The following is an 8,712-nucleotide window of genomic DNA, read 5'->3' on the forward strand; positions in this document are numbered from 1 at the left end:
TGTTTTTGATTTTAGCCATTCTGACAGGTGTAAGATGGTATCTTAAAGTTGTCTTGATTTGCATTTCCCTGATCGCTAAGGAAGTTGAGCATGACCTTAGGTGTCTTTTGGCCATTTGAACTTCTTCTGTTGAGAGATCTCTGTTCAGCTCTGTGCCCCATTTTATAATTGGGTTGATTAGCCTTTTACAGTCTAGTTTCTTGAGTTCTTTATATATTTTGGAAATCAGACCTTTGTCAGTTGCAGGGTTGGTATCTTATAGTCCTCTCTAATGCTGGGATTAAGAAGACGTGCGCCACCACTGCTTGGCCTGTATGGCTGACTAGTGTGGTTGCTGGGATTAAAGGTGTGCGCCACCACTGCCTGGCCTGTATGGCTGACTAGTGTGGCTGTTTTGCTCTCTGATCTTCAGGAAAGCTTTATTTATTAAAACACAAATAATATACCACAATATACTCAGGAGGGAGAGGTAGGCAGATCTCCATTAGTTCCAGTCCAGGGCTATAGGGTAAAAAGTCTTTATTAAGAATGTATGGCAAGGCCCTAAAGATAGGTTTAGTGACATGTGCCTGTAATCACAGCCTGTGAAAGGCAGACACAGGAGGATCACACAAATTTGAGGCTAGCTTTGTTTTCATAAATTCCAGGCTGCCCAGGGTTTCACAGAAAGACCCTGTCAATCAACTAATCAGTAAAACAAACAACAATAAAACAAAAAGGAAGGAAGAAAATAAAACCCCAAAACAAAAATGGGTAGGTGGCAAAGCCAGTTATGGAGGGCACACCTATCATCCTAGGACTCAGAAGGCCGAAGGAAGACGCTCAGGAGTTTAAGGTCATTGTCTCCTGATAGCCTCCTGTAAAAAGAGATGTCCGTCCTGAGCACTAGTGTGCTTGCCTCCGTCTAGACTGAAAGATATGATATAAATTTACAGATTACATATTTGAGAAAAAAGACTAACAGGAGCGATTAAAGGGAATATGGGAGTTTTGGCCCTGAGGTTTCCCTGTCTCTTCTATCCTATAACTTGTCCTCTTTGTAGGGAATAGAGTGCTTGTTAGATTTCTGTGGGTGGCTTAAAGACACAGAAGGCAGAACTGACCTCAGATAGGCAGGACCATGTCTATTCATGGCGAGAAGGCATGTTCTGGGGATGGGTGAGTGGATGCCACACATCCTGTGGGCTGACTGCGAGCTTTCTGGGGGCGGAAATGGCGACCGCATGTCTATTAGGTTACCTCCCATAGTTCCTCCCTTCCAGAGCTGTCTTGCCTGGCTGGGTCGGGGCAGCTGGGAAACAGCGTCAGCAGGAAACTATTAATATTTTTTAAGTTTTTCAGGTCACCTGCCTCTATTTGCAGCAAACCCAAACTCTGTGGGTACAGGTTTCCAAGGAGTTGGTCTTCCCAAGTCTAGCCATGGAGAGTCTCAGGTTAGACATTGGTAAAGGTAATACTTCTGTCTGCTTGATGCTGAGAAGTCATGGATTCTGACTGCCACTCACTTGTGACCTTATGACATTTAAAGATATCAGTTGGCAACCTCTTAATTAAGTGTTCCATCTTGTATAGCACTTGTGTGTGTGTTTATATGTGTTTCTGTCTCTTGTCAATCCCTGTTCCCAATGCAAAACCCAACAGATGATAAGTTTCATTTGAACAGATCGATTCCAGTTACAGGACAGTGGCTTTGGGTCCAACCAGTGTCACTGACTCAACAGCAAGGTCTCCCGTTCAATGTAAGCTGATGGTTAGGCTTTAGAAAGGAACAATATTGTTTGTATGTACTAATGTTTATCTCCTGAGATAAAGATGTCTGTGGTAAAAGCAGCTAATGGGACGCTCGTCATGGAGCGGTTAGAGAGACTCTGTCTAAAGACCTCTCTCTCAGTAGCAACTCCAGCATCACAGCTGGATTCCTTAGCTGAGTTTTGCCAGATGTGGTAAACATCTATTTGATGATGCTTTTCCGTATCTGTTCCTTCTCTGTATTTGCCACACACTCATCCAAAGCCAAGGGCTCAGCTATGGGAGCGGCTCCATGTACCATGGGGCTGGAGAGATGGCTCAGAGGTTAAGAGTACTGGCTGCTCTTCCAGTGGTCCTGAGTTCAGTTCCCAGCACCCACATGGTGGCTCACATTTATCTGTAATGAGATCTGGTGCCCTCTTCTGGCCTGCAGGTAGAGCACCTCTGAGCCATCTCTCTAGTCCCAATGACTGATTTTTTTAACCATCCAAGGGCTCATACTCCACAGACGATAGATGTAAATCCACAAGGGATGTTATTTAGACAGCTATTTCTCGTTAATGATTTCTAGTTTGTGGCAGGGTTTTACTGCGTAGCCCTGGCTGGCATGGAACTTGCTAAGTAGACCAGACTGACCTGAACCTCACAGATAACCGCCTGCCTCTGCCTCCCTAGTGCTGGGATTAGAGGCGTGTGCCACCAAGCCTGGCTGATCTTATTGAAAATAGAATAATGCTCAGGCGTAGGATTTCAGACTTAGTCTCACTTCAGGAGCTATCCATGGTAAAGAATGGTTCGTATTAAAACCTTAGCCAGGAGATCTGGACACACCCTGTATGCTGACTTCTCCTGCCCAGGACTTGAGGAACAACACTCTTGCCTTCCTCTCCCTCACGTCTCTTTCCAGATAGAGCCAATGCCTTCCTTTCTTCCCTACATCTAACAGATGGGGTCTTGTTGACAGCCTCTCTGGAGGGGCACCCAAAACTGCCACATCCAACACCCTAGACCCCGATGGTTCATAGCCCCAATTCCACGATGCTAGTTAGGGTTACCTCTTCAGAGGGAGGGGGATACTATGAGCAGAAGGTAGAAACTGGCTAGGAGTTTAGGTTACAGAAAGCCCAAAGAAAAGCAATCAGTTTCCTTCTTGGCTAAAAGTAAAAATATGTCCTTGGGCCCTTGGCAGCCTCATCCCTGCCAGTGACCGGACACCCTTCATAGCAGATTCCAGCAAAGTATCAGCAAGGGACCGTCGAGACAAAACTCTGATCAAGAAAATAGAACTTCTGGCCTGGGTGTTAACTTCATCCTCCACTTGGGCCAGGTCGGCTAGTCAGTCAAGGGACAATCTCTGCGAAGGCAGCTTACCTTAAACTAGTGTTCCACTTATTACAATAATTTACTCTTTCTAGAGGCCTCAGAAAACCAACATATGCTGGCAAATTTTGAAAAAAAAAAAGAGATATAATAAAGAAGCAGTAATTGCGAGAAACTATAAATAATAAATAAAAGGTAGTTAGCCCAGCGCGGACTCATTTGCTGATGCTCTTATTCTTTGTGCTGATCAGCCAATCTCAGCAGATGGTGACGTTGCGTTCCCACCAATGGGCTCGGAACCAGTCGTCAGTTATGCCAGGAATACAGAGGGAGCCATGTTGGCCACCGGCACTTGCAAGCCTGGGTTGAGTTCTAGCCCACCCTTTATACAAAAAGAATTGCCTTGCTGAGCTAATTCTGCTTTGTGTGCGCTTTGCTTTGTGGGACACTGAGACTACTCTGTCAATGTCACCACACCCCTTTCTATATCAGACCAAGGAGAGAACAGAGGACTCTTTATTTTCATTACTTTTACCTCTTGTTTTGTGTTATTTCAATTTTGAGACATTATTTTACATGATGTACTTACTGGTTTCTAGAAAGGACTTAGGAAATTTTCTAGGCATGTGGCTCCGATATATTAAAATAAGTTCAGAATCGCAATGAAAAAGACCCCCGCTCCAAGAATCTGAACATGGCTAAACTTTACACGAGATCAAGAGGGAAAGCTGCTCATAAAGAGGGGCAGAAGCACACGGGGCAGGAAGTGTACCTGAGGTGTGGGGAGGCCTTCTGTCTGTGTGTTGCTTTTATTGGCTAATGAATAAAGAAGCTTCCTTGACCTGTGATAGGGTAGAGTAGAGCTGGTGGGTGGGGAAAACTAAACTGAATGTGGGGAGAAAGAAGATGAGTCTCAAGACGCCACGTAGCCCGGCTGGAGCAGATGCAGGGACAGAACTTTGCCCGGTAATCCACAGTCACATACACAGATTAATGGAGATGGGTTAGTTTAGGATATAAGAGTTAGCTAGAAATATGTATAAGATGTTGGCCAAGCAGTGGTTTAATTAATACAGTTTTGTGTGATTATTTTGGGTCTGGGCATCCAGGAACGAGCAAGCAGTCTCCACCAACATATTTGGTTTTTATTCTGTCATGGTGACTGTTCCTTGACCAGGACTGGGCTCTGCCTAACAGTCTTAGGTGATTGGTTGGCAGGAAGAAGATGAACCAGGAAGGCGGCAGCCTCAGGCTAACAAGTTCTGTGAATGGGGCCCAAGCTCGGTGTAAACAAGAGTGGAGCCATTCCAACATTTGCATAAAGGTTTCATAAGGGGGAGATAAAGACTTGACTCCTCTACAGAAACAAGAGTTTTACAGTGTCTAACAGAAAAGACTGGCATTTGATGCTTCTCTCTACTTCAAGCAGATGGCACAGGGGCTGTTCATGAAGGCGGTCTGTCAATCATTCCAAAGGTCAGTCTCAACCGCTCTGGTCAGCCTTAAGGCTTAGATTCTATTTTCTCCCTCATTGCTTCTCTGTGTAGCAGAGGGGTCACGTGTACCAGGTCTACCAGTGGGAGGGACCTTCAATCTACCGTTCCTCATGAGTTGCCTGAGTTGCCGGATGTATTGCATCCGGGGTAAAGGTTAACTTAGAATAAATACATGGTTAACAGTGTGGTGGTCTAGACTGATTATACTGTGTGCACTGCTTTCTGTACTGGGGACACGTGTCTGTGTGCACTGCTTTCTGTACTGGGGACACGTGTCTGTGTGCACTGCTTTCTGTACTGGGGACACGTGCTTTCTGTACTGTGCTCTTGTACCAGAGACTTTAAAGATGCTCCTCTCTGTTCCTCCTGTCCCTCATCATCTGGACCTTTTTGTCTTTTCCTCTTTCCAGCAAGCTTTGATTAAGCACCCTCTCTATGCAGCATCCTCGTCTTTATAGTCGGTGTTTGGAGATAGGGTTGGTAAGTCGATTGGGATGTCTGAGGCAGGACTTCAGTCCTTACATTCTAGTTCCTGTTTCACTGGCCGTGGACACAAGTTATATATCCTAAAGAGGTTGCTGAAGTAGTGGAATCCGTTTGTTCGCTTGCTTGCTTTTTGAAACAGAGTCTCACTATGTAGCTCTGGCTGCCTGGAACTTGCTATGTAGATCAGGAGAATCTCAACTCACAGAGATCCTCCTTCCTCTGCCCCTTCCACACTGGTTTTAAAGACATGCGCCGTCGCACCCAGCTATGGGATCCTCTTTAAGATCCAAAAATCAAGTTTCAAGCTGGCCATGGTGATATCAACGCATAATCCTAGCCACTGGGAGGTGAGGGACAAGAGAATTGAGAGTTCAAGACCTTGCTGAGTTATATTAAAAAGTTCAAGACCAGTCAGAGATACACGAGATCCTATTTGGGGGAAGAAAAAAAAACACACCAAAAACAGAAAACAGGATTTCTCTCGAGACAGCCTGAGGAAGCAGACACTCCTTGCTAATGAGGCCTGTGAGATTGAGATAACCAGGAAAACCCCAGAGAGCTGATGTCTTTGAACAAAGGGACACTGTGTTAGATTCCAAGGGTTGTTGCCTTGGACCGGTCTAACAAGCTGGTGAAAAATAGGGCTCTCAGCCCCGGTCACAAAGCCACGGCTTCGGGATATGGAATAAGCCCGAAGGACAGCGCCCTCCCCACCCCACCCCACCCCACCCATAAACTATGCAAGACTGGTGTAACTGATGTAAGACAGATTAATAGGGAAAAGTCATATATATTGATACCAAGGTATGTGCTATAGGAATCCTTTCAACAAATGAAGACCCCCCAGGGGCAATTGTTTATTTATTCCATTTGATAAAATATAGGAAGTTCTTTAGTTGTGAAGAGGCAGCTGAATTATGAGGTGACTGGCTCTCTCTCTTCTCCATGGGATCTAGGCATCAAATTCAGATCGTCAAGCCTATGGAGCAGGTGCTTTTACCCACTGAACCTTCTCATCGGCACTGTTTGTGTTCTGAGACAGAATGCTGGTATTTCAGGCTCTCTGGCATTCGGTATGCTTACTCTGTGGTCGGGGTGACCCGGAACTTCTTATCCTCTTGCCTCCAGTTCCCAAGTGCTGTGGCCACAGGCATGCACCACTATCCCAAGTTTGTGGTGTGGTGAGGACGGAACCCAAAGACACCTCCATGTTGCACAGGTGCTCCACAACTGGCCCTCCTTGAGCATCTCAAAAGATGTAATGTGTGTGTGTGTGTGTGTGTGTGTTCTCGAAGGCTAAAACCCACTGTTGGATCCCCTGGTCCTGGAATTGTAGGCAGTTGTGAGCTTCCTGACATGGGTGCTAGGAACCAAGTGATTGTAACCACTAGGCCATGCCTTGAGTCCCCCTTTCAATGATTTTTTTGTTTGTTTTTAGAAACAGGGTTTCTAAACAGCCTTGACTGTACTGCAATTTGCTCTGTAGACCAGGCTGGCTTCGAATCCCCAAAGATCTGCCTGCCTCTGCCTCCCACTGGGACTAAAGGTGTGCACCACCCCGACTTTTTAAATGATTTTTAACCTGTGTTGTTTCACTCACTTGGGAGGTAAAGACAAAAAAAAAAAAGATCAAGAGTTCAAGTCCATCTTCTGCTGCAGGGCAAGTATGAAGCCAGTCTAATTGTTGGGATTGTTTGTTCTCCGTGGGGCTGGTAGTACTGAAGCAGAGGGCTCTCACATGCTACCGTCCTTTTCTTTCTTTCTTTCTTTTTGGAGACAGGGTTTCTCTGTGTAGCCCTGGCTGTCCTGGAGCTCACTCTGTGGACCAGGCTGCCATGAACTCACAGAGACCCACCTGCCTCTGCCTTCCGAGTGCTGAAAGTCAAGAAGACCTGGGGCACATGTTAAGTATCTGTTTCCTCAGTGATGACTGAGTGGCACAAAGCCTTCTATTTTAGTAAAGTAAAAAACCTCTCTATGGATGTTTATAAAAGTATTATTCATAATTTCCAAAACTTGGAATCTACCAAAGATACCTTTGAGTAGGTGACCAAATAAATAGATGAACTATCAAGTCACAAAGACATAGAAGAATCATAAATACATATTACTAAGTCAGAAAACTAAACTAAAAGGCTCAATACTGTGTAATTTCTTTTTAATCTTATTTTAAATTTTTTTCATGTTGCCTAGCAGTAGTGGCTCATGCCTTTAGTCCGAACACTTAGGAGGCAGAGGCAGGCAGATCTTTGAGTTCGAGGCCAGCCTGGTACACAGAATGAGTCTGAGGAATGCCAGGGATACTTAGAGAAATCCTCTCTCTCAAAAAAAAACCTAAATAAATAAATAAAAATAGAATAAATGTTTTGTGTTAATGTTGGAAATGTGCATGTGAGTGTAGTCTCTGAGGAGGCCAGAAGAGGGCACTAAATCCCTTGAAACTGGAGAAACACCATTGTGCACCGCCCACGTGGGTCCTGGGAGCTGACCGGGGATCCTCTAAAGGAGTAGTACACATTCTTCACCCCTGAACAATCTCTCTATCCCTACTGTTTATTTTCAACCATTCACTAATCTAAGGAAGGAATAGGTAGAGAGGCAAGCTGAGTGCAGTGTTGCCTACCTGTAACCCCACCCATCAGAAGGCGGGACGAGAGGATGATGGATTCCAGGCCAGCCCGGGCTGTTTTAAACATCCAAGGATGTGTTGGGCATGGTGGTTCCTGTCTGAAATCCTGGGAGGCCGAGGCAGGAGGATGAGCAAGGGTTTGATCTTGTGTTACATAATTAGTTCTGGAAATGCGTGGGCTACAGAGTGAGACCTTGTCTTAAAAACAAAACTCAAAGCACCATCATTGGAGTGCTGAGGGTGTGGCTGAGTGGTACCGCACTCACCTCCTTGTGCAAAGTCCTAGCTTCATTTTTTGGCACAAGAAAGAAAGAAAAAATTAGTTACAGGGACAACAAAAATGTCAGCGGTTGCCAGGGCCTAGGAGGAAGGGAGGGTGACCCGGGGGAGCAGAGAGGGATTACCAGAGGAGCGGTGGAAGGATTTGGTGGGGTGCCATAGTCAGGCACACGTCTGCATCTGTCAGAACTCCCGGAGCGCCGAGCGAGCAGGGGGGCCTAACATCACCGTGGACCGTGGATGACAGTGTCCAGGGGGTTTCTGGCTTTGGAAATGTGCCCTGCAGATGCCTGATACCAGCAGTGAAAAAGGCTGCGTGCCTGGGGGCAGGGACTTTGGGGAACTCACTGTACTTTATGCCCAATATTGCTCTTGAAAGACTTTGAGACACCTTAGCACTACTGCACCCCCCATCCTGGGAACCAGGCCTCTAGCATTAGGAGGCACCTTAGCACTACTGCACCCCCCTTCCTGGGAACCAGGTCCCTAGTAACCAGCCACGCGTGCACGGGAGCTTTGAGTACTTTCCATCCCCATTGTAGTCTTTCTCCAATAGACCCGGACCCTGGAACTGGGGTGAGACGACCTGCAGGTGTTCCTCCTTGTAACCGCCATAACATTGATCAAGTAGAGTTAGCTGACCATTGTATGAACTAGTCAAAACAGTTGACAAATGATTTTTGGACTTTCCCTTTGATTCTGTACTACCCCCTCCCTGAATTTGTGGTTTTTTCCTTTAAAAGAGCTTGTAAT

At 45.9% G+C, this 8,712-nt stretch overlaps 1 protein-coding gene across 3 annotated transcripts in view; it reads right to left on the minus strand.

The window, feature by feature from the left end:
* Smpd4 (sphingomyelin phosphodiesterase 4) overlaps window positions 1-8,712 on the minus strand; it is a 44,493-nt gene that overhangs the window by 34,658 nt on the left and 1,123 nt on the right. The gene's annotated exons all lie outside the window — the stretch shown is intronic.

This window comes from Alexandromys fortis, unplaced genomic scaffold, assembly GCF_014885135.2.
Source record: "Alexandromys fortis isolate MF-2015 unplaced genomic scaffold, M_Fortis_MF-2015_v1.1 scaffold_219, whole genome shotgun sequence".
Classification (NCBI taxonomy): domain Eukaryota; kingdom Metazoa; phylum Chordata; class Mammalia; order Rodentia; family Cricetidae; genus Alexandromys; species Alexandromys fortis.